The sequence below is a fragment of the Anomalospiza imberbis genome, chromosome 36, assembly GCF_031753505.1.
Source record: "Anomalospiza imberbis isolate Cuckoo-Finch-1a 21T00152 chromosome 36, ASM3175350v1, whole genome shotgun sequence".
Classification (NCBI taxonomy): domain Eukaryota; kingdom Metazoa; phylum Chordata; class Aves; order Passeriformes; family Viduidae; genus Anomalospiza; species Anomalospiza imberbis.
This window is the reverse complement of record NC_089716.1, coordinates 597,909-621,803: the sequence shown is the minus strand read 5'-3', so window position 1 is coordinate 621,803 and position 23,895 is coordinate 597,909. Positions and strand designations below refer to the sequence as shown.

The following is a 23,895-nucleotide window of genomic DNA, read 5'->3' as shown; positions in this document are numbered from 1 at the left end:
ACTGGAAAAGAATGCATTCCATCCTTTTCCATTTCCTGCCTATGACCTGCAGGATCCACAAGGGCCCTGCCATCAGGCAGGTGATGCATTTTCCCCCAGAGTGCATCAGCTCTGTGTCTGTTACTGAATGTATGGGCTCTACTACCTGTGCTAGAATAGAGCACTTATTAGTTCAGCTCTGGTTTCTGTTTCTAAACCATTAGGTTGTTAATCCTGACCGGAGGATATTTTTTGAAGCAAAATATTTGAAAGAAATCTCCTTGGGAACTGTTTTCTGACAGTCACCAGATGGTGAGTGGCTCTTTTAGGCAATCCAATTCCAGGGACAGAAGATGTTCCAGGTCCTGCTCCTTGCTGCAGGCAGGACACTGCCAGCCTCAGGGGCCTTTGACGGTGCCTTCGGAGCACAGGTATCAATTCTGATCAGGACTGAGGGACAGCAGGATGGTACCCCAGTGTCTGGAGGTGTTTGGAGCTCTCCTGACTTCTCACTTGATCCTGCACCAGCACAACACCTGGGCCTGCTTGTGCAGAAGTAACTGCCGTGCACTTACCCTTGGCCAATCTGCTCCACTTCCAGGTATTTCTCGGCAGGCTCCGCCAGGCTCACGGTGTTCCCTGAAAGAAACCACGTGGAAGACGCTCCCTCCCAGAGCGAGACCCCGCCTTGCAGCAGAGCCAGAATGCAGCCCCCCTCCCTGGGGCCGTCAGCCCCTTGGTCTCAGCTGGGGAAGGACAAGAAATGACCCTGGCACATTCAGCTGCAGAGCAGCACTGGGTGCAGCTGATGCCGAGACACACACACAGCACCCTGCTCTGGCACACAGGAACAGAGCAGACGTACTCAGCTGCATCAGGCACCACTCCCCTCTCCCCTCTGGCTGCAGGGCTGTGCTGCTGTCAGAATGTTCAGCCCAGGATCCCACAGCCGAGGGAGGTTCAGTGTCCTCTTCCCAAGCACAGGGAGCTTCTCCGTCCTCTTCCCAAAACGCTGCAGGTTCGCCATAATCTTTCGAAGCCCGGGGATGTTCACTGTCCGCTTCCCATGCTGGGAGAAGTTCACCCTCCTCTTCCCAAGACACAGGATGTCCTCTGTCCTCCTCGCACACCAGGAGATGTCCACTGTCCTTGTCCCACATCGCAGGAGCCTCGCTGTTGTGTTCCCACAGCGCGGGATGTTCGCCCTCGTCTCCCAGAGCAGCGGGAAGTTCACTGTCATCTCCCGGCACTGAGGGACGTTCACCATCGTCCCCCGGAACAGCAGGAAGCTCACTGCTGCCTTCCTCCTCTTTGGCCTCCTCTTTGGAAGCAGAGGGAGCCAGAGGAGGTGCTGGTGCTGCTTTTGTGCCCTGTGGACAGACGGCAGCGTGAGGGACGGGAAGTTCTGTCTCAGTTATCACCTTATTTACCCTCAGCTGCACATCCAGCTGCACTAAGCAGAAATTGGGTTTGGAGCTGTTCAAACTAACAATGGGCTAAAGTTGACAGTGCCCCTTATTGTTGGGAATTCCATATTCCACCATGGCTAGAGCCAGCAAGCAATGCTCTGCCTGCAAAACCAGACCTGCAGCTCTTCAAAAGCTCTTCAGCAGAAAAGGAGAAAACTCCCAGGGATCCCTTTGCTGCTGCAAGGACACTGACAGGAACTTTCCTTCAGCCTCCCAGGCTGGCACTCGGCTGCCACATGCCGAGCTCACAACTTGCTGCACAATTCCAAATACCAAAGGTTCCTTTCCCACTCACCGAAGGAGGAGCTGCTCGGGATCCACTCATGAGGTGCCCTGCAACGGGAGAGGGAACATGAACCAGATGCTGTCAGGAAAACAACTGCCTGTGGTGGGAAATGCCCCGGAGCAAGGCAACCCCGAGAGAGCATTTTGCTTTCACAGCGTCCCTCCAGGAGCCACAGTCCCTTCACACAGCAAGAGAACAGCACAAAATACTGGGCTGGGTCAGCTCTTGGCTGGACAGGCAGTTCCAGGCTCTGCTGCCACAGACTCCCCGCTTGAGGGAACAGAACCCCCCAGGGCTCATTGCAAATGCTGAGCACGCCCCGCTGGCTGCAGACACCCCCTTTTCCAGCTGCAGCTGCTGCCAGGAGCTCTCCCAAAGCAATGGTGTCTTCATGGCAATTTGGTTACAAAGTCAGCTCAGGCCCAGAGGAAGAACAGCAAGCACACAGCAAGCCCAAAGCCACAGCACCGAGGGAAAACCTCGACTTACGTGCCAAGTGGGTTAAAAAATACCCCGCATACGCCACAGAGTACAGCGTGCAAACTGCAGCAGCCACGTGCTGGATCATTTTGGCTGCGCTGCACACGTCTGCAGACTGTAGCCCTGCAAGCACAGAAGGACACCCGTCAGGGCTGGGCTGGCTGCTGAGAATGCCTCGGGCAGGAGGATCCTCCGGCAACGAGCAGTGCCCAGAGCCACTCTGGACACTGAGGCCTCCGTGTGCCACAGCAACGGGAACACCTCGGGGACGTGGCAGTGCTCCTGTGACATCACAGCAGCAGCTCACGCAGAAACCGCCTGGAAGGTTCTCCTGTGTCACAAAGGAGCACAAAGAACCCTCCCAGGGCACAGCCTGTTGCCCAAAGGATCCAGGAGGAGCTCTGAAAATGCAGCAAACAAGGACACCCCATAGCCCAGCCTGAACACTGAGGAGGAACAAGGACGGCACCAAAGCAGAGCAAACATGACCTTTAGTCACTGACACTTCTGGCTAAAACCAGCAAGCCGTGTTCCATCTGGGATCTTTGTTCTCGTTCTAAAAACAAGCAAGGTTCTCCACTCTAAATATAGAGAAGGCAGGAACTGGGCAGGAGGTGGGATGAGGAAGGAGGAGGAGGAGGGAGAGAGGAAAAGGAGGAGCAGGAAGAGGAGGAGCAGGAGCAGGAAAAGGAGGAGAAACAGGAGGTTCCAGTGCCCCCTGTGGCCACAGTACCCTTGGCCCCGGGACCATCGCCCCCAGCTCATCCTGCAGGTGAGGGGGGAGAGGGAGCTCGTCCCAAATCTATCGGGGGGTCCCTGAGAGGGTTTTTTTATTGGGGTGTGTTTGGAGCTTGCAGATTGTGGAATTGAGCCCCAAATATCGTCTGGAGGCCCAAATAAACCCTGGGAGGGTTTTTTCTCTCTTTGTGTGTAGGTTTGGATCTTGCAGGACCCCAGAGCTGAGCCCCTTGGGGGATCTTTGGGAGTCCACGTGGCCATTGCCCAGGGCCACCAGGGGGAGGACATTGGTCCAGGGGACCCCCGGGGCAGCAGAGGAGAGGAACCCCTGGGACCCCCGGAGTAGGCAGAGCAGAGAGGGGCGATCCTGGAGCTGGGGGAACCCCGGCTGGCTGGAAAGGGGGGGAGCCTAGAGAGGAGGGACCCCTGGGACCCCTGGGATATCAAAGTAGAGCATCAGGGCAGAAGGGACCCCATGGACCCCCAAAAGCCCCTGGATTATCCCTAATCAGGACGTCGGAGAAGGGGGAACCCTTGGGGCCATTGGATCCCCATCATCCCAAGGAAAGCAAACCTCTGGAATGCCAAAAGTGGAGAGATCAGAGATAGGGAACTCCTGGGTGATTTTTTTTTTTTTTTTGGGCTGAACCTTGATATAGTGGAGATTTACATGGACACAAGACTCCTGCTGAGTTCTAGGGATGGACTTGGGCAGTGAGGAGCCTCTACTCCAAGGCGCTCCCACCTTGATTTTCCCCAAAGCAGGATTTGTCATTCTCAGGGTGTGGCTGGATGGAGGAGGAGGAAAAGCCCCGGGAGATCCTGCAGGAGGAGGGGCTGCAAACCCAGCCCAGGGAGCTGCGGGGAGGAAAGAGCCCCCCTGAGCCAGGAAGGCAACCAGAGATCCAGCTGGAGCTCACAGCTGGGGGAGAAGCCTCATGGCAGGGAGAAGCCACACAAGTGCTTGGAATGTGGGCAGGGCTTCAGCTTCAGCTCCAAGCTGATCTGGCACCAGGGAATACACACTGGGGAACGGCCCTACGAGTGTGGGGAGTGTGGGAAGGGATTCAGCCACAGCTCCAGACTGATGCGACAACAGAGGATCCACATTTGGGAAAAGCCCTACGATTGTGGGGAGTGTGGGAAGAGCTTCAGAAGAAGCTCGGCCCTGATCCAGCACCAGGTGGTCCATACTGGGGAACGGCCCTACGAGTGCTTGGAATGTGGGAAGGGCTTTGGGTTGAGCTCCAAACTGAGAAGACACCAGCGCATCCACACCAGGGAGAGGCCCTACGAGTGTCCCCAGTGTGGGAAGAGGTTTCACACCAGCTCCGATCTCCTCAAACATGAGCGGATTCACACAGAGGAGAGGCCCTTCCGCTGCCCTGACTGTGGGAAGGGCTTCAAGCAAAACACCCACCTCACCAGGCACCGGCGCATCCACAGCGGGGAGAGGCCCTACGAGTGTGGGGAGTGTGGGAAGAGCTTCTCCAGGAGCTCAAACTTGACCCAGCACCAAGGGAGGCACCAGTAAGGGAAGCCGTGTGAGTGCCCCGAGTGAGGGAAGAGCTTGGAGTGAGGGAAGAGCTTTGTGCGCTGCTGCAGCTCCATCCCCCATGGGAGGATCCACACTGGATGATCCCCAGTGACCCCCATTGGGCAGAGCCCTGGTGATCTGTTGTCTTGGTGATCCCTGTTGGGAAGACACCTGGATGGAGTGCTCCACATCTTCCTGGCTCCCCGTGGGCACCTGGATGAACCCCTGGCAGGAGCATCCATCGGGACACAGACCAAAAATGGGAATTCCCTGGGGAGAATGGATTTGTTGACTTTCAACCCCAGGACATCTTTAGCATTAACTCCTCTCTGCTGGGGGCATCAAGTAATACTGAATGGTCTTGGAGGTCTTTTCCAATTTCAGGGATTCCATGATTTTGATTTCCAAATGCCAAAGGGCATCTTCCACAGCCAAATGGTGAAAAAGTGGGAAAAAGACCAAGATTTTGGAGACAGTGGGGTGAAACTCCACCAAAAAAGGGTCTTCCCTTCTACCCAAGCATGTGGATCCTCAGCCGGCAGGGACACGGAAATCCTTTTCTTTTGGCCTTGGTTTTCTTTTCATTTCTCTTCATCCCTTCAAAATGTCCAATACTGAGGTAAAAATAGACATTGAACTAAGACATGGGTGTGGTCATGGGAGGACACAACATGGTGGGACACAGACATGGAGAGTGACATGGGGACACATGGACATGGAGGGGGACAGGGCCATTCATGGGGACATGAGGGGACACAGGCATGGATGGAGATGTGGGGACAATGACAGGGATTGAAACATGGTGGGGAGACAGCCATGGTTGAGGACATGGTGGGACACGGCCAGTGACATGTGGGGACGTGGCCATGGCCGGTGCCATGGGGGGAACTTGCAGGGGATGTGGGGGATGCTGGGTTTGAGGGAGCTGAGGGTTCCTGGGAGGGACTTGGGCCTTGCTGAAGTCTTTGGGGACCCCAGGCCGAGAGGCTCCGGCTGCGCTGGGAGACCCCGGCGGAGGTTCTGGGGCAGCTGCTCAAGGACCCCTGCTTGATATATTGGCTGAGTCAAGCTTCTCATTCCTAACACTCAGAATGCTTTTGGATTTCTCTATTGGCTTTTTGAATTTCTCTACTGGCTTCTGCATTTCTCTGTTTGCTTTTTGCATTTCTCTGTTGGCTTTTGCATTTCTCTGGTGGCTTTTAGCAGGTTCCTATTGACCACAAGCATTTTGCTCTGCTGCTCAATACTGATATCAATTATTGATAATTCCTTGCAGCTGCTCGCTGGCACAATAAAATCTCAGCGTTTGTGCGGACAAGTCCAAGGCTGTGTGAGCTTTCTGCCAGGTTTTGGGAATCCTTTACAAATCCATTTCTCACATCTCTGGGCCCACCCCGGTCCTGGCGCTGTTCCCGGGGGTCCCGCAGCTCCGGGGGGGTCAAAGGGGAGGGGGTGGAACCCCCGTGATGGGTGGGGGGCACAAAGGGGGGTCCGGGCCCGGTGCTCGGGGGGGTCGGTGCACGAGGGGGGCCCAGTCCCTGTCCCGGTGCACGGGGGTGGCGCTGCCCGGGGGGTCCCGGTGCCTGGAGGTGTCCCGGGGTTCGAGCGGGGGTCCGGTCCCAATCCCGGTGCTCAGTGAGGGGGGGATGGGGGGATCAATGCACGTGGTGGTCCTGGTGCCCAGGGTACTGTTTTTATAGCTATTTTATTACTATTGTGAAAAATGCGTATTATATGATTGGCCCTTCGCAAATATTAACTTGAATACCGTATGTATTATGTTGGAAAGTTATTTTGTAGTGTGAAAAACACCAATCAATTGTTTTTAAAATTTTAAAAGTTTAATAGTAATAAAACGGTTATAGAAATATTAATACAATTAGAGTAATGAAAATTTGGACAATTAAGATTAGGACAATATGAGGTAATAAAAGCCAAGACTTACATGCCCCTGGATGCTTTTAGGGCACTAAGCTGCTAAAAATCATGCCTTGTGATCAAAGAAACAACTCTTAAAAGCAACAGCCTGTTGCATATTCATACCCTTCACACATGATGCATACATTTTATTTAAAACAAAGAGCTCTGTCTGGTTAGTGCCAAATCTTGGTGGCGTCTTTAGGTCTGAGCGAGGCATGAAGAAGTTCGTTTCTCCTGATAAGGAAGCCACAAATTCTTTCTTTAGAAGATTTAGGTCTCTTGTGGCTGCTATCTCCATGGAGTACCTCATTCCTTTCTTAAAAAAATATCCCACATACATAGTTTCTATTTGAACCACAAAAGCTACATTTTAACTACAAAACTACAGTTACCATACCATTAAAATGCTAATACAGCACTACCAATCAATAGAACACAATACATATTCATTTTAGTATTTGCGAAAAGCCAATCTTTTAATCTGCATTTTTCACATGTAGTACTGTATTAATCCTTTGTAAGTAGTGTGGTGAATATAGTTTTAGGTTATATCATAATGTTCAAATAGAAACTATGTGATGTAAGATATTTTTTTAGCAGCTCAAGAAAGGGATGAGATAGCCAAGAAATCCTTCTCAAAGAGATAACAGCAAGAGTCACTGCCTCCTTACTGGAAAAGACAAAGATCATTCCACCTCCTCTCCCGTTCCTTACATCTTTCAATGTCCGATTTCATTTATCAGCCAACCTACACTTTGTTTGTAATGGCAAATTATCTTTTTTCCCTTCATTCTCCTGAAAATTCCCCAGTTTATTTTATCCCCTAACCTGCTGCATATGCATAAAATAAATTTGCCTGATCAATGTTGATGAGCCTGAACAGTTTTTCACTCCTGGTGTTTGCGACCCAGATTCAGTTTTTTTTACCTGTTCCAACCCCAAATTAAGTGAAACTCTCTCTTTATCTCTCTTTAACTCAGACACTTGTATTCTTCTTTAAGTTCTGTGTGGGAACCCAGGACATCCCTCTGGCTGCCCTGGATGGCTCGAGCCCCTGGCAGGGGGCTCGGAGACCTTGGCACGGTGTCAAGAACGCCTGTGGCTTCGATTTCAGCCCATGGAAAAACTGCCAACGTTGTATGAGGAATTACAAGCCACGAGGATTTGAGTAGGGTGGTAGGTGAATTAACACAGGGTGAAAAAGTAGAATTTTAGGGTTTTAAAATACAGGGTTCAAGGGGACAAGATGGAGGGATTTGGGTGTGTCCTGACCTTCTTCTCCTTCTTCTTGCCCTCCATGTCTTGCTGCGATGGTGACATGTGGATATTCTCAGTTCAGTCAGAGAGAAAAAGAGAAGGTTTTCTAACCAGGCGAGAGCCTGGGAAGCAGTTGGGAAAGAATGTAAATATTTCACTAATCTCTCTTGTTGTTCACATTGTTTATAGATATGTTCTGCCACCGTGCGTCATTCACTGCACACCAGTGGTGTGAGATGTTTTTACTCTAAGACCAATGAAGTTAGTCTGCATGATGTTCCCTATAAATAGAGTGGTGCATTTGAAATAAATCAGAGCTTCATTTCTTGCCTTCTAATTTGGAGTCCGTCTGCTCCTGTCCTGCTCAACGGCGACAGTGACACTTTTCTATTGGTTGAAGGTAGAGACGCACTGTACAACATAAATGATAGATATTGGCATGTTATTGTAAACATAGTGCAGGTAGTGTTTAGTGTAAAATGGTAACACCACCCCAAGGGGGTGGGAGTCTGCCACAGACTGACCTGCTAGACAGACCGCAGCTCCTTGAGAAAGCACGTTATAGATTGTGGGAATCCAGGGCATCCCTCTGGCTGCCCTGGAAGGTCTGGAACCCTGGCAGGGGGTCAGAAACCCCCCTGTACAGAGCCCCGAGAGACACTGTCTCTGATCTCTATCCATGGAAAAGAGTTTTCAGTCTTACAGGATGAATTACAAGCTCTGACTGCTTGATATAAGTAGTAATTAGTGTGGCATGGGTGCAAAAGTAGAATTTTAGGATTCTAGGTAAGGGGTTCAAAGGAGGCAAGATGGAGGAAACTGGGTGTGCCTTGTCCTTTTTCTTCTTCTTCTTCTTCATGCCCTCCACGTTTCACTGTGGTGTTGGCATTTTTTTATTGGTTTAGGCTGGGGACACACTGTTCAACATGGGTGATAGATATTAGCACGTTATTGTAAATAAAACACATAGTAGTTTTTGGTACATAATGTTTGTAACATCCCACTGAGGGGCAGAGCCCTGCACGCTGTCCTGTGAGACAGACCTGCTGCAGGTCAGAGAGAAAATATTTTAGATAAGAAGAAATAAACACCTTTGAAGACCACCACAGACGAATTACGACTCCTTCTTTGGCAGCGGGGCTGAAAGACAGAGACTTTATCATCTTGGGATCATCTAAAAATCACAGATCCCAACAACAGATAAGAGAAAATAAACGACCTTGAGAAGCCAACCCTACGCATTCCGACTTCTTCTTTGGCTGTGCAGGCTGGGAAGCAAGGACTTTTGCATTTTTGGGGTCACCTCTACTGGCAGACACCTGAGACCTGGGAATCACCCCAGAGCCCCCCAGCCCTCCTTGTGCCTCCTGCCCCCTCACCCCAAGGGACTCCGGTGCCTCTCCCAGTCCATCCCAGTGTCTCCCAGTGACCTCACAGTCCCTCCCAGGGTCCCCAGAGTCCCTCCCAAGTCCTCTCAGCCCACAGCCATTCCACTAAGAGTCTATCCCAGTCCCTCTAACTCCACTCCCAGACCTCCACCCTCTCTCCCAGTCCCTCCCAGTCCATTCCAAGTCCTTTTCAGTCCAATCCCAGACCTCCCCTCTGTCCCAGCCTTCCCCTACCCTATCCAATTTCATTCCCAGTCCCTCTCAATGCCACACCAGCCCTCTCCCACCTCTCCCAGTTCCCCCCAGCTGACCCCAGTGTGTCCCCAAACTCTCCCAGGACCCATCCCACTGCGTGCATCTCGCTGGTACCCTCGAGCTCCCAGCCCGGCCCTGGTCACCTGCTCTGCTCCGTGATGGATTTCTAGCCTGCCCACATCCAGCTGAGGTGGTTCCAGGGCCAGCAGGAGCTCTTGAGGCATGTGGTGGTCACCGACGTGGTCCCCAATGGGGACTGGAGCCACCAGCTCCTGGTGCTGCTGGAAACACCCCACTCCCAGTGCGAGGTCACCTGCAGCTGCCAGGTGGAGCACGTCAGCCTGGAGCACCCCCTGAGCCAGCACTGGGGCACGTCCCGGCCCCCACAGCGCCAGGGACAGTGGGAGAGGCACTGGGGGGGCTGGGAGGGGGATTGGGGTGTGCTGGGAGCAACTGGGAAGGAGTTTAAGATAGCCTGGTTTCAATAGGAGAGGAGCTCGGGGGTGTGGAAGGGCTGAGAAGGGGTTTGAAGGATGCTGGGGAGGGTGGGATGGGGTTCCAGGGGTCCTGGTGGACACTGGGAGGGAGTTTGGGGGTGCTGGGTGTGACTGGGAGGGATTGGAGTGAGCCTGGAGGAGCTGGAAGCAGATTGGGGATGGAAAAGCAGAGGTTGGGATGAGGTTGGTTGTGCTGGGAAGGGACAGGGAGGGGACTGGGTGAGTCCTGGTGGGGCTGGGAAGTGACTGGGAGAGGGTTTGGGGGTCCTGGGGCTGTAGGGACAACTGGAAGGGGGTGGTGGGATCCTGACGGGAATGGGAGAGGCTTTGGAGGGTGCTGGGGGGGTTGGAAAGGGATCTTGGGAAGGTTTCAGGAGGTCCTGGGTGGCCTGGGGGTGACTGGGAGGGTACTTGGAGGGACTTGGGGTGTCTGTGAGAGGTTTTGGGGGGCCCTGACCCCTGCAGATCCCCCAGAGATGTCGCCGGATGCCGCCCACAGCAAGATGCCAAAGGGGATGAGGGACTCCGAGTTGGGCTTCGTCTTCCTGGCGCTGGGGCTCAGCTTCTACCTGGGCAAGAACGTCAGGGGGGTCCCGGGGGTCGTGTCCCCCGTCCCCCAGAGCATGTGTGCTCCTTCCCCGGGGCCCCCAGCCCGGTGTCACCCCCTTTTCTCTGCACACAGAGCTCCTGAGCCGCGAGCAGCCACAGCCCCTCCCTGTGGCCTCCGTCCCTGTGCTGATTTTGGGGGGGTTGTGTGTCCCCCCAGCCCTGCTGTCACTCTGCCCCTGGCACAGGGACAACAGACCCAGCCTGGGCACACGGAGGGAATTTATTACCAACCAAACACAGCAGCACAAGCAGAAGGGAAAGAAATCCCTCCAACACCTTCCCCCCACCCAACGGGGATCACCCACAACAGGGCTTATCCACGATGGAGAGACGGGGACAGCCGAGTTTAGACCAGAAGCCAATTTCATTGAGGGTACCAGGGGTTTATACAGGGTTTTACTTGTGTGGCGCTCAGACAGGGCTCGATGTTTGCTAACAATTTCCCATTGGTTACACATTCTTCATGACATCACGGCACCTGGGAACATTATCTTATCACAAAGTCTCACAACAGGTTGCTTGGTCACTTCTTGCCCAGGGAGACTTAAACTGTGTCTGTGTCTCCCACAGTTTCTGCTCAGTCAGGCCTCAGATATCGGCCCCTTTATCAGCTCCATTGTTTTCCTCTCTGTTTTATTCCCCATTCGGGGGCACCAGGGCTCTGCCCAACGGGGGTCACTGGGGATCATCCAGCCCGGATCCTCCCATGGGGGATGGAGCTGGAGCAGCACACAAAGCTCTTCCCTCACTCTCTTCCCTCACTCGGGGCACTCCCAGGGCTTCCCTTAGTGGTGCCTCCGTTGGTGTCTGGTCAAGGTTGAGCTCTGTGAGAAGCTCTTCCCACACTCCCCACACTCGTAGGGCCTCTCCCCGCTGTGGATGCGCCGGTGCACGGTGAGGTTGGAGTTGCGGTTGAAGCCCTTCCCGCAGTCGGGGCAGCGGAAGGGCCTCTCCTCTGTGTGAATCCGCTCATGTAGGAGGAGATTGGAGCTGGTGTGAAACCTCTTCCCACACTGGGGACACTCATAGGGCCTCTCCCCAGTGTGGATCCTCTGGTGTCTTCTCTGTTCGGAGCGCCACCCAAAGCTCTTCCCACATTCCAAGCAGGTGTAGGGCCGTTCTCCAGTGTGGATCACCTGGTGCCGGATCAGGGTGGAGCTGCAGCTCAAACCCTGCCCACATTCCAAACACTTGTGGGGCTTCTCCCTGCCATGAGCCTTCTCCACCAGCTCCGAGCTCCAGCTGGATCTCCGGCCGCCTTCCTGGCTCAGGGGGGCTCTTTCCTCCCAGCAGCTCCCTGGGCTGGGTTTGCAGCCCCTCCTCCTGCAGGATCTCCGGGGCTTTTCCTCCTCCTCCATCCAGCCACAACCTGGAATGAAAAATCCTGATTTGGGGAAAAAACAAGAGGAGAGCACCTCGGACTGGAGGTTCCTGCTTGCCACACTTCATCTCAGGAAGTCATTGGGAATCTTGTGTCTGTGAGAACCTCCAAAACACCAAGATTCAGCCCAAAAATCCTGCAAACATAAAGACACAGATCAAAAACACCCCAAACCCCACAATTCAGCAAAAACCTCCTGCAAAAGATAAAGATTCAGCTGCCACATAAAACCAAAGCACCAACATTTAGCCCAAGCAAGCTCAGAAACACCAAGATTCACCCCGTGAAAATCCTGGATCCCCCTCCACAGTCACCTGCTGCATGTGGGGGGAGCAGCGCTCCTGGGGCTGGGGGGAGGCTGCAGACACAGGGAGGGGTGGAACCTTGTGCTGCTTCCTGTTTCTGCTCCTCCTCCTGTGACTCTGCTCTTCCTCACACTCCTCTTCCTCCTGCTATTCCTCCTTCTCCTGCACAATCCCACCTTCTCCTGCCACGTCCATCCTTTGACCATTTTGTTCCTCAACCCTGCTTCTCCTTCCCTTCTCCTCCTGCCCGCAGGCCCAGCACCCACTGCCGGCTCCCTCTTCCCCCCAGACCCACAGCATCCCAGCGCAGGGGCAGGGATGGAGCTGGGGCAGGTCGCGCTGGGGCAGCGCTGGGCTCTCGGCCGCTTCCGCCCGCACTCGGTCCCCACTGCAGCCGCTCCCGCCAGGACAGCGCGGGGGGGCCCGGCCTTGGCGCTGTCCCACTCCCACCTCCCCAAATTCCCCTCGCGGGGGCGATGGGGCCGAGGGGGGGGCGCAGGTGGGGTCCAGGTGAGGAACGCTGGGAGCTGCGAGTCTGCCTGGCAACTGGTGAGTCATCAGCGCCCTGCGCTCTGATTGGCTGAGCTCTGCCTGAGGGCTGGGGCTGCAGCAAAGAGGGGACACCCTGCTCCAGGGGGGATGTCCCGAAAACGGGGGACCCCCATGAAAGGAACAAGAGGAAAGTGTCTTTACAAACAGATGCTGTGAATCTGCTCCGAGATAGGGCCAGGCACCTGTACATAAGGAAGTGACAGGAGAAGCCATCAGTTTCAGGACATGTTATCAATTGATGACACAGACTGCTGCTCAGCCAAGGTCCTGCTCAATTCATGAACTTCCCGAAGAACAACAAAGACTTAACAGAGCCAGGAATATCGTCTGCTATACAATACTGGGGTGCATATGAAGGGGGTATGTAGCAGGTGGATTGGGAAGTCGGCACCTCTCCAGTACTTCAGCCAGTGGGGAAAGGGAGAGGGAGATGGGGCCAGGAGAATTGGGATGAAAAGGAGGCTGTGTCCTCCAACAACTGCAGAGATCCCATGGGGAATGTGCCACGGCCTCTCCCATTTCTAGGAATGAAATTACTTTTACAGGACTCCTCTGTCTGCTTTGTGGACAGAAACCTCTGCTGATGTCAATTTTCCCGCACACCCTGGGGCTCATCCGGAATTCCTTCCACCGTCCGGGGCGGCGGGCAGGGAGTGCAGCTGAAGGTGCCTCACCCACTTTGGGTGATCGGCTCCCTTGGCTGGCGGCGGCACCGGGGATCGATTGAGGACCTGGGAGTGACCAGGAGACAGACGAGGGACACATCAGGGGGGTCTGTGAAGAGTCAGCAGGGAGAGAGCACTGAAAATCTCAGCACTGACTGCACTGGGATCTTCGGGGAGTGAACATGGCAGGGAACCCAGGGAGGGGAGAAAAGGGAAAGCCAGGGAGGGGTCCTGGCCAAAGGGATGATGATCCCAAAATGTCTCTGAAGGGTCCCTTGGGAGAATGTTGAGGTAGTTTGCACATTCCTCCAGAGGTAATTAAGGACATGAACAGCCAGGGGAGCAATAAGGGAAGTGGAGAAGGGATTTGGACAACAGGGGATGGATGGTGTTGGTGTGCTGGGAAGGGATCGGGTGAAGGGCAGTGTGCAGCAATATGGTGAAGGCAAGAAGCAGCAGGAGGAATTTATGTGGTGAGAAAAAGGATGATGGAGAAGAGGAGGAAGAGAAAAATACAGAGGACTGGGATGTATTTCAGCACTGTTCTATGCTCAGTATTTGCCAGCTGATCCAGATCCTTTCCATCCCGGGTTTCCAGGAGAGGAAAAGAAGGAGGTCAGGATGTCAGGGGGTTTCTCTGTGGTGGGCAGCGGCAGCACCGGGCGCAGAGGTGCGGGACCGGGAGCACGGGCTGGGGGCCTGTGGGGAGCTGTGGGGCCGGGCCGGGGCTGTGGGGCAGCCGGGGCTCAGCGCCGGGCGCTGCCTGACCCCACCAGCCCCGGGCAGGGCCGGCAGTGGCCCCCGGCCCCCAGGAGCCTGCGGGACGCCCCGGCCGCTGCCCGGCCCCGTGGAGCTGCCGGCCCTGCCCGCCGGGGGGGCCGCCTTTGGACACTGCGGCAGGACAGGGACCGGCTCTGGGATACGGGCTGGGGAGGGCACCCTGAGCACAAGGAGGAAAACAAAGCAACGTCTGGGAAATGCAGGAGGGGACCCTGAGCACAAGGAGGAAAACAAAGCAACGTCTGGGAAATGCAGATTGTACATGGAAGGATCAGGATTTTCTATTAAGCATTTACTTTGGGTCGCTGGAGAAAGGAAAGATTGTGCACAAAGCTCAGCAGCTCTCAGAGGATGAGCACCCACAGGCAGTGAGCGGGGCTGCAGGAGTGGCAGAAGAAGGCCCTGGAGCACTTGGGCACAAAGGCACAGCAGCTGAATGCAAGAAGGGATGAGCAAAAGGCCAAGCTGAAGGCAAAGGCCATGGCACAGCTCCTACAGCCCCTCTGGGATCAACCCCAGGGCCCAAGGGGGCCCCGGCACCCAGGGGACGGGGTCGGCCACTAGCACCTGGCAGAGGCATTGCCCTCCTGGCCAGGGGAGAGCCCACCCAAACAGCCCCTGGGAAGCAGTCAGGGCTGTAAACCAAGATGCCATGGGTACGGCTTTTGCCGTTGGCTTTGGCAAGAAGAGGAGCCAGACCCAGGGCAGATATTCAATTCTCTCCCTTGCAATTGATCTTGGGAATTCCTTACCCTGGTAATTCTCCACCCACTGCAGGGTGGGGATAAGGGATGTACATTTAAAGCAGTCTGTGGCCAGAGTCCTGTCTCTTGTGAAATCTCTCCCACAGGAAGCTGGGCTGGCACAGAGCCTGCCTTGGCACTTTGCTGTTCCCAACATCCAAGCAGGACATCGGGCCCTGCCTAAGGAGGCCAAAGCAGCACCACTGGTGGCCAAGTGGCGTGGCCCATGCCAAGTGTCCCTGAGGCCAGAAACAGCCCCCAGCACAGCTGAGCACGGGGGGACCCCTCAGCCTGGGCTCCAGGGCTCTGAAGCCCCGGAGATTTGCACTTCCCGCCTGCAGCAGGAGCATGGGAGGCCCCCACGGAGCCTGCACTGAAGGCAGCGCAGCAGCAGCCAGGGCTCCACAGCGGGGCAAGCCCCTGGGCCTGCCCACACATCCTCTGCTCAAATCCTCTGCCTGGGCACCCTCCTTGGGCATCTCCAGCCACCGGGGCCAATCCTTGCTGCCACTGCTGCAGCTTCACTGCTTTCTGGGCCTGCACTGCCACAGCTGCTGGCGAAGACAACGGCACAATTCCACCCTGGGTCTCAGCCACACTCACACACTGCGCTGCCTGGGATTGCACTGATGGAAAATACACCAGGTCATAGACTTGAACATTTCTAACATTCTATTTCTCTACTCAGCCTTGGTTTGCCTTGGCCTCAGGGAAGGAAATGGTAAAGGTTTTTTTAAGGGATGTTCCACCACTCAGTGGAGATGAGTTTAACATCTCAACACTCTGGGAATGGCCCAAAAGATTCCCACAAAGATAACGCCCAGCAGCAAACAGCAACCAACACCTACTCCAGACACTGCCCCCGGCAGAGCTGGAGACACCTGCTCTGGAAAAGGCTGAGAAGGAAATCCAGCAGTTCCGACCTGATGAACAGCAGAAGCCAAGAAATCCGGGTCCAATAGGAACCCAAATACTAAAAACTGCACAACTTGAAACTGTAGAACATTAAACCAATGGATTTAGATTGGTTCAGACTGTATCAAGTTTGGGGAAAATCCAGTTAAACCCACGTGTCATGGAACGATTTTCTCTGCACACCCGGGCTATGTGGGGATGGAATGATTTCTGCTGCACATCCTGGCCAGAATCAAGGAATGCCTTGACTCCTACACTAAACATATTGGTGGAGTTTTCCTTTCTCCTGCACTTTCAGTGCAAAGTTTATAGCAGTAGAGTATTTTTTGTAATAATCCTACTTCTATATTGCCGATTAGGTTTGGGTCAGGGATGAGAGAATGAGTTTTTACTCCGAGGAGAAGAGGAAAAAACTTAATAGCCTTGGAAATTTTTGTGTATGTTTGTGCGAGAGATACCAAAATTTTGGTCTGGGTTTTTTGACGTTAACCTTTAGGCTGCAATTTGGAAAACAAGAAGAGATTTAAAGTTGGCCCTTTCACTTATAAACAGTAAATAGACGATTTGAAAGAAAAAATAAAAAAAGCAGCAGGTATTGGGGGGGGGGGGCATGTGGGGCTGCTGAAGGCTGCTCTGGAAGAGAAGCTGCATTCCAGGCAGCCAGCAGAGGAGCTTTAGAAATGCAAATTAACACTGCTGGGGCAAAGTGGGGACAATGGACCTGCCTCTTCTTGCCTGGGGCAGGAATTGGGCTGATTCCCTCTGCCCCTCACCCCAAGCTCTGCCTGCCTGCACAGATGGAATCTGCACAGCTGAAGGCAGAGCCCATGGTGAGGATCTCTGACTCTGCAACAGAAATGGGTGAAGCTGCAAAGGGAAACAGCAAATGGAGAATGTTGTGAAAACTTCACTAAAATAAGGGGGGATCATCCCTGTGCCCACTCCAACATGTGCTGGCACTGTCTATGCTATACAGGGAGTATCAGAGCACTGGGGTTTTTGCTATAACAAGTTCTGGGAAATCAGTTGGAATTCAAGTATTTGATGATGTAATTAGACAAAAGCAGTCAATTGATGCAGCCCCGGCTGGAGGGAGCAACCAAAAATGGGGAAAAGATGAACGGCCACCAGAACAAATCCTACAACACCATGGACCAGCCCCTGGGAACCCGAACCAATTCATATCAGGAGACACAGAACCCATTTATCATTTCAATGGCATCATTAGATTACAAGCTGTCCTCGAAATAAGAACCAACCAGACACCTCCAGCTCCTGACCTTCCTGCCGACCCATCCACTGAAATGAGGAACACAACATTTCACCAGGGGATGGGATCAGGTTATCTTTTCCCAGAAAAAGGAGGAGTTTGTGGGAAACTAAATGACTCCAACTGCTGTTGGCAAAGAGATGACAAAGGAAAAGCGATGAAAAAAGATAACACAGGAAATAGGAGAGCAGTTTATGTATTGGTCCAAACATGGAAAGGATGGGAATGGGACACGGTTTCGTGGCTCCCTGGCACACCATGGGTTAAACGAATGCTGCTTCTCCTCTTCTGTGCTACAGCAACTCTCATCTTTTTACCATGCTCCACACCTTGGGAGTGCAGCTCATCCAGCAGCTGAGCCAGGGGATGGAGGTGGCAGCCAGGCCTCCTGATCCAGAAACGGCTACAAAAGGACAGGGAATGAGGGCACCGAGAATAATCCCAAAACCAAAGAGGACCCGGGAAGAACAAAACAGAGTCAATGAGTGAATCTGCCTGGAGATAGGGCCAGCGACTTGGAGATGAGGAAATAACGGGAGAAACCATCCGTTCCAATAAATGTTACAAATGGACCCGGACAGCTGCTCAAAGTCCCGCTAAACTCCTCAACTTCCCGAAGAACAAAGACCAAACAGAGCCATGAATATCGGCTGTCATCCACAAGGAGGGGTGCATATGAACGAGGACAGGCAGCAGGCGGATCGGGAAGTCTGAACCTTCCAAGTCCCTCAGCCAGTGGGCAAAGGCAGAGGGAGATGCGGCCGGGAAAATGAGCATCCAAAGGAGGCAGCGTGCTACAACAAGGGCAGAGAGCGCATGGCAAATGCCCCACGGCCTCTCCCTCTGCTCAGCAATCGAGTCACTTTGACAGGACTCCTCGGTCTCCTCTGGCCACAGAAACCTCCGGCGACGGGAATTTCCCCGCACGGTCCCGGCCACGGGGCAGCCACCTCTGTCCCAGCCACAGCAACCGGGACGAGCCAGCGCTGCTCCGGCAGCGGCTCCTGCCCAGGCAGCGGCGGGAAGGAGACCGCGGGCAGCCGCTCCCGCAGCGCCCTCAGCCCAGGGCCGGCACGGGCCGGACACGGCACCGCCAAGCCGCCGGAGCCCCCTGCCGCCCCCTCCGCCCGCAGCGAGCCCCGAGCCCCCGCAGAACCCGGCGCGGCTCCCACCTGCGCCGGGGCCGCCTCCGAGCTCCGCCAATGCCGCCTCCCCGCGCTCCGGCCGCTGCCGCCGCTCCCGGGCCCGCACAGACGCTCCGCCAATGGCGCCGCTGCCGAGCCAGGGCCGCCCTCAGGCCGCCAGCGGGGCCGTGCTTCGCCCCGCTCTCACCAATCAGCGCGCCAGAACCGCGACTGACGGCATCAGCGGCCAATGGCAGCGAGGGGCGGGCTCTGCACACGGCACAGCCTCGCCCCGCGCTCTCAGGGCCCCCCGGGCTGTGGGAGGGCAAAGCCGGAGATGAGGAACAGCCCTGGAACGGGCCCGGGCCCGGGCCGGCATCCATCTGCAGCACCAACAAACTGCTCCGCACCTCCCGACACGGCTTTCCCGGCCCTGCGCCTTCGCCTTCGCCGGCTCCGGCTCTGCGGGAAGCCCAGCAGCCCCACTTCTCCTGCCCCCTAATTCGGAGCATCAGCGCATCGCTTTGATTTCCCCCAAAAAGGGAAAACCGCCCCAAAGCCCTGTGGGGGAGTGGGGGAGGGGAGAGATTTCTGGCACAAAACTCCAAAAGCTCCGAGCAGGACAATGAGAAGTCAGTGAAGAGCCTTGAATGCAGCTTTCCCCACGCCTCCCTCCTTCCAGCTGCACCTCCTCCCCCGGCAGTGCAGGAGACAGGGAATGGGGCCGTGCTCAGTTCATCCCCCGTGGCTTCTCCCTCTGCCCAGGGACAGGAGTCGTTCCCCTGCTGCAGCCTGCGCTCTCTCCCACCGGAGACTTCTCCAGGAACTTCTCCAACCGGAGTCCATCCCCTGGGGCACAGCCCCCCTCCAAGTGCTGCAGCGGGAAAAACGCCAGTCACTTGATTTTACAACTTTTTAAAGTTTAATGATAGTGAAATGGTTATAAAAATAGTAATACGATTAGAGTAATAAAAATTCAGAGTTCATGTAATTACAGGACAATAAAAAACACAGAATCACGGACGTCTGGATGCTCTTGGGCACTTAAGCTAGGACAGGCATGTTTTGTGAACAAAGGAATAACTCTTAAGATCCATTCACTGTTGCATATTCATACATACCTCATGGTTATGCATACATTCTGTTTAAAATAAGAAACTCTCTCTGGAATATGTCAACTCCTTCTTTTAATCCCCACGGCGTCTTCCAGTCTGAGCAAGGCCTGAAGAAATTAGCTTCTTCTGTTCAGAAACCCATAAATTCCTCTTCTCCCGAAGATTTGGGTGTTCTGTGACTGTTATCTTGAAGCCAGTATCTCATTATTTTTAAAAAAACCCACATACATAGTTTCTATTTTAACTACTAAAGCTTCATTTTAACTGCAAAACTACATTTACCTTTCTATCAAAATGTTAATACAGCACTTCTAATCAATATATTACATATAGTATTTGTTGTAGATGTTGGCGCACCCAATGGGAAGAACGATGATGTCTGACTTATTTCAGAAGGTTGAATGATTTCTTTATTATAATTATGCTATGATACATCAATATACTATATAAAAGAGGATACTAAAAACTACATGCTGCTTTCTCTAACTGTCATATCTAACTCCCTCACAACTCGTGACCCTGTTCTCCAGAGCCCAGACACAGATGGATCCGATTGGCCATCAGGCCCAAACAATCCACCGTGATCCAACCAGGCATTTGCTCCAGGTAAACAACTCTCCAAACACATTGCACAAGAGAAAAACAAGGCGCAGAAATAGAAATTGTTTTCTCTTTCACTTCTCTCTGTGCACCTTTATAAAAATCCTGAGAGAGAGAGAAATGCGCTTGCCACAAGTATTCAATTTAATATTTGCGAAAAGCCAATCATAAAATATGCATTTTTCACAGAGGACATCCCGAGGCTGCTGCAGGGACAGTGATGTCACCGCTGTGACGTCATCGGGGATGGTGACATCATCAGGGACATCGCAGCTGTCACTTGTCCCCTCTCCCCTCCCCACATGGGATTTGAGACAAATTTGGGGAATTTTCTGGGAAGTTTCATTGAAATTGTCCCAAATGCTGATGGGAATTCCTGGGTGACGTCACTGGGGACACTCTGAGGACGCTCTGGGGACACTCATGGAGGCGGGGGCGGGTCAGGGGGTGAATGACCCCCTCGGTGCCTTGCAGCAGAGGCAGCTTTCTGCTGTGGCTGCAGCAGAGCCGGGTTATGAATGACAATGGAATAATTGGCTTCTGCATTTCTGCATTGGCTTCTGCGCGTTGCTATTGATCACAAGGACTTTGCTCTGGTACTTGATATTGAGATTGATTATTGATGATTCCTTGTAGCTGCTCGCTGGTACAATAAAATCGATCCGTTTATGTGTGCACCGTGTAACCAATTTAATGCTAGAGTAACAAATAGATATTCTCTCCTAGGCCTTCAAATATTAAAAATAGATGAATATGAAATAGATCAATAACAAATATTGAAATAGAGACTATGCAATGTTAACATGCTTCTGTGTGGCTGACTCGGGTGGAAAACAATTCCATTGTTTCTCCCATCTGCGGACCAGCCTCACCAGGTGATAACAGTGACACAAACCTGAGAAGCGTTTATGAATTTTTCAGGGGCTCTGAAACAACAGGATGGAACCACGAGAAGAAATCAAATGTATTGACTTAATCTGCAGAATGTCCTGCAGACAAGTCAGAGGTGAGAACCAAACAAGAGTTCCTGGAACATCCAAAGCTCCCGGGAGTGTTAGAATAATGTCAAAACTCAGGGATGTGTTTGTAGCCCTGCAGTGGAACCGGATCCGGAGAACGAAGGGTTAAGTTAAGGGCGGGTTCTTTGGCCGAGCGCCAAAACCCTTTTTTATCCCTTATCAAACTTTTACAAATCTCCAAGAGTGAACTTTGTTTTTCACACCCGGCTGGGGTTTGGGGGGCCCGGGGGGGTCCCCAGGCAGCCCCCGCTGCTGAGCACTGACCCCCCCTCCCCGGGCACCGGGACCCCACCAAAACCGCACCCGCACCCCCTTCAGTGCCCCCGACCCCCCCTCGAGCACCGACCCCCCCGAGCACCGGGCCCGGACCCCCCTTTGTGCCCCCCACCCATCACGGGGGTTCCGCCCCCTCCCCTTTGAGCCCCCGGAGCCGCGGGACCCCCGGGAGCAGCGCCGGGACCGGGGGGGCCCAGGGATGTGAGCAATGGATTTGTCAGTGTGAAAAATGCAGATTGAATGATCGGCTCTTGGCAAATATTAACTTGGATACTCTGTGTGCTGTGTTGCACAGTTATTTTGTAGCGCTGTATTAATCCTTTTGAAGTAGTGTGGGAAATGCGGTTTTGGGTTATGACATAATGTCAAAATAGAAACTATGCGATGTAAGATATTTTTTGTAACTAGCTCAAGGAATGGGTAGGATAATTAAGAAATTCTTCGCACGGAGATAACAGCAAGAGTTACTGCCTCCTTCTGGGAAAAGACAAACATTCTTACACCTCTCCTCTGTCTGTAAGGAGCCACCGGGATTGAGGGGAAAAAGCTGACAAAAAGCAGAGAACACCCTTTGTTTGAAAAGAATTTATGCACCGTGGGTGAGATATTTGAATGTGCAACAGGCTATTGCTTTTAAGGGTTAACCCTTTGTTAGCCAGGCATGTTTTTGTGGCTTAGTGCCCAAACCCACCCGGACGTCTGTAAATCTTTGCTTTTTATTGTCCTTTATTGTCCTAACTCTGATTGTCCAAATTCTCATTGCTCTCACTTTTATTCCTGTTTTTATTACGGGTTTATTACTATGAAGCTTTTAAAATTTTAAAACAAGTGACTGGCGTTTTTCACAGTCAAGGATTCCCAAAACCTGGCAGAAAGCTCACACAGCCTTGGACTTGTCCGTGCAAACGCTGAGATTTTATTGTGCCAGCGAGCAGCTGCAAGGAATTATCAATAATCAATATCAGTATTGACCAGCAGAGCAAAATGCTCGTGGTCAATAGGAACCAGCAAAAGCCAACAGAGAAATGCAAAAGCCATCAGAGAAATGCCAAAGCTTTCTAATTGTGCTCAGAATGTCCCCAGGTGTCCCCAGTGATGTCACCCCAGGAATTCCCATCAGCATTTGGGACAATTTCGGTAAAAATTCCTAGAAAATTCCCCAAATGTGTCTCAAATCCTGCGCAGGGAGGGGACAAGTGACATCAGCGATGTCCCCGATGATGTCATCACTCCGATGACATCACTGCGGTGACATCACTGTCCCTGCAGCAGCCTCGGGATGTCCGCGATGGCTTTTTGGCTCCGCTCAGCCACTGTGCGGCCACTGGGGCCACCGGAGCCACCGGGGGGGCTTCACGAGGAGCCTGCAGATGTCCCCAAGTATCCCCAGCAGGTGACGCGTGGCCAGGCGGGCACTGGCCTCCCACAGTCGCTCGGCCATGGCCGCCTTGGCCACCAAGTCCCTGAGGACATCGGGGGACGCCTCATTTGTTCCCTGCAGGATGGCCTCGATGGCCTCGAGCCGGCGACACATCCCCCAGACGAAACACCTGGCTCTTTTCCACGCGGCCAGCAAGTGCTCCAGGGGCCCCAGGGCCACCTCCGAGCGCTGTCCCCTTCCGCTGGCCGCCTCCTCCTCGTTGGTGGCCGCAGGCACCCGGACCCCAGGGGCGGCCCCTGCCGAGGCCACCTCCTCCCTGTCCGTCAGTCGCGGTTCTGGCGCGCTGATGGGTGAGAGCGGGGCGAAGCACGGCCCCGCTGGCGGCCTGAGGGCGGCCCTGGCTCGGCAGCGGCGCCATTGGCGGAGCGTCTGTGCGGGCCCGGGAGCGGCGGCAGCGGCCGGAGCGCGGGGAGGCGGCATTGGCGGAGCTCGGAGGCGGCCCCGGCGCAGGTGGGAGCCGCGCCGGGTTCTGCGGGGGCTCGGGGCTCGCTGCGGGCGGAGGGGGCGGCAGGGGGCTCCGGCGGCTTGGCGGTGCCGTGTCCGGCCCGTGCCGGCCCTGGGCTGAGGGCGCTGCGGGAGCGGCTGCCCGCGGTCTCCTTCCCGCCGCTGCCTGGGCAGGAGCCGCTGCCGGAGCAGCGCTGGCTCGTCCCGGTTGCTGTGGCTGGGACAGAGGTGGCTGCCCCGTGGCCGGGCCCGTGCGGGGAAATTCCCGTCGCCGGAGGTTTCTGTGGCCAGAGGAGACCGAGGAGTCCTGTCAAAGTGACTCGATTGCTGAGCAGAGGGAGAGGCCGTGGGGCATTTGCCATGCGCTCTCTGCCCTTGTTGTAGCACGCTGCCTCCTTTGGATGCTCATTTTCCCGGCCGCATCTCCCTCTGCCTTTGCCCACTGGCTGAGGGACTTGGAAGGTTCAGACTTCCCGATCCGCCTGCTGCCCGTCCTCGTTCATATGCACCCCTCCTTGTGGATGACAGCCGATATTCATGGCTCTGTTTGGTCTTTGTTCTTCGGGAAGTTGAGGAGTTTAGCGGGACTTTGAGCAGCTGTCCGGGTCCATTTGTAACATTTGTAACATTTATTGGAACTGATGGTTTCTCCCGTTACTTCCTCATCTCCAACTCGCTGGCCCTATCTCCAGGCAGATTCACTCATTGACTCTGTTTTGTTCTTCCCGGGTCCTCTTTGGTTTTGGGATTATTCTCGGTGCCCTCATTCCCTGTCCTTTTGTAGCCGTTTCTGGATCAGGAGGCCTGGCTGCCACCTCCATCCCCTGGCTCAGCTGCTGGATGAGCTGCA

General features: G+C 54.1%; 1 pseudogene; it reads left to right on the top strand.

Moving 5' to 3' along the window:
• LOC137464098 (uncharacterized) overlaps positions 1 to 23,895 on the top strand; it is a 1,364,046-nt pseudogene that overhangs the window by 750,102 nt on the left and 590,049 nt on the right.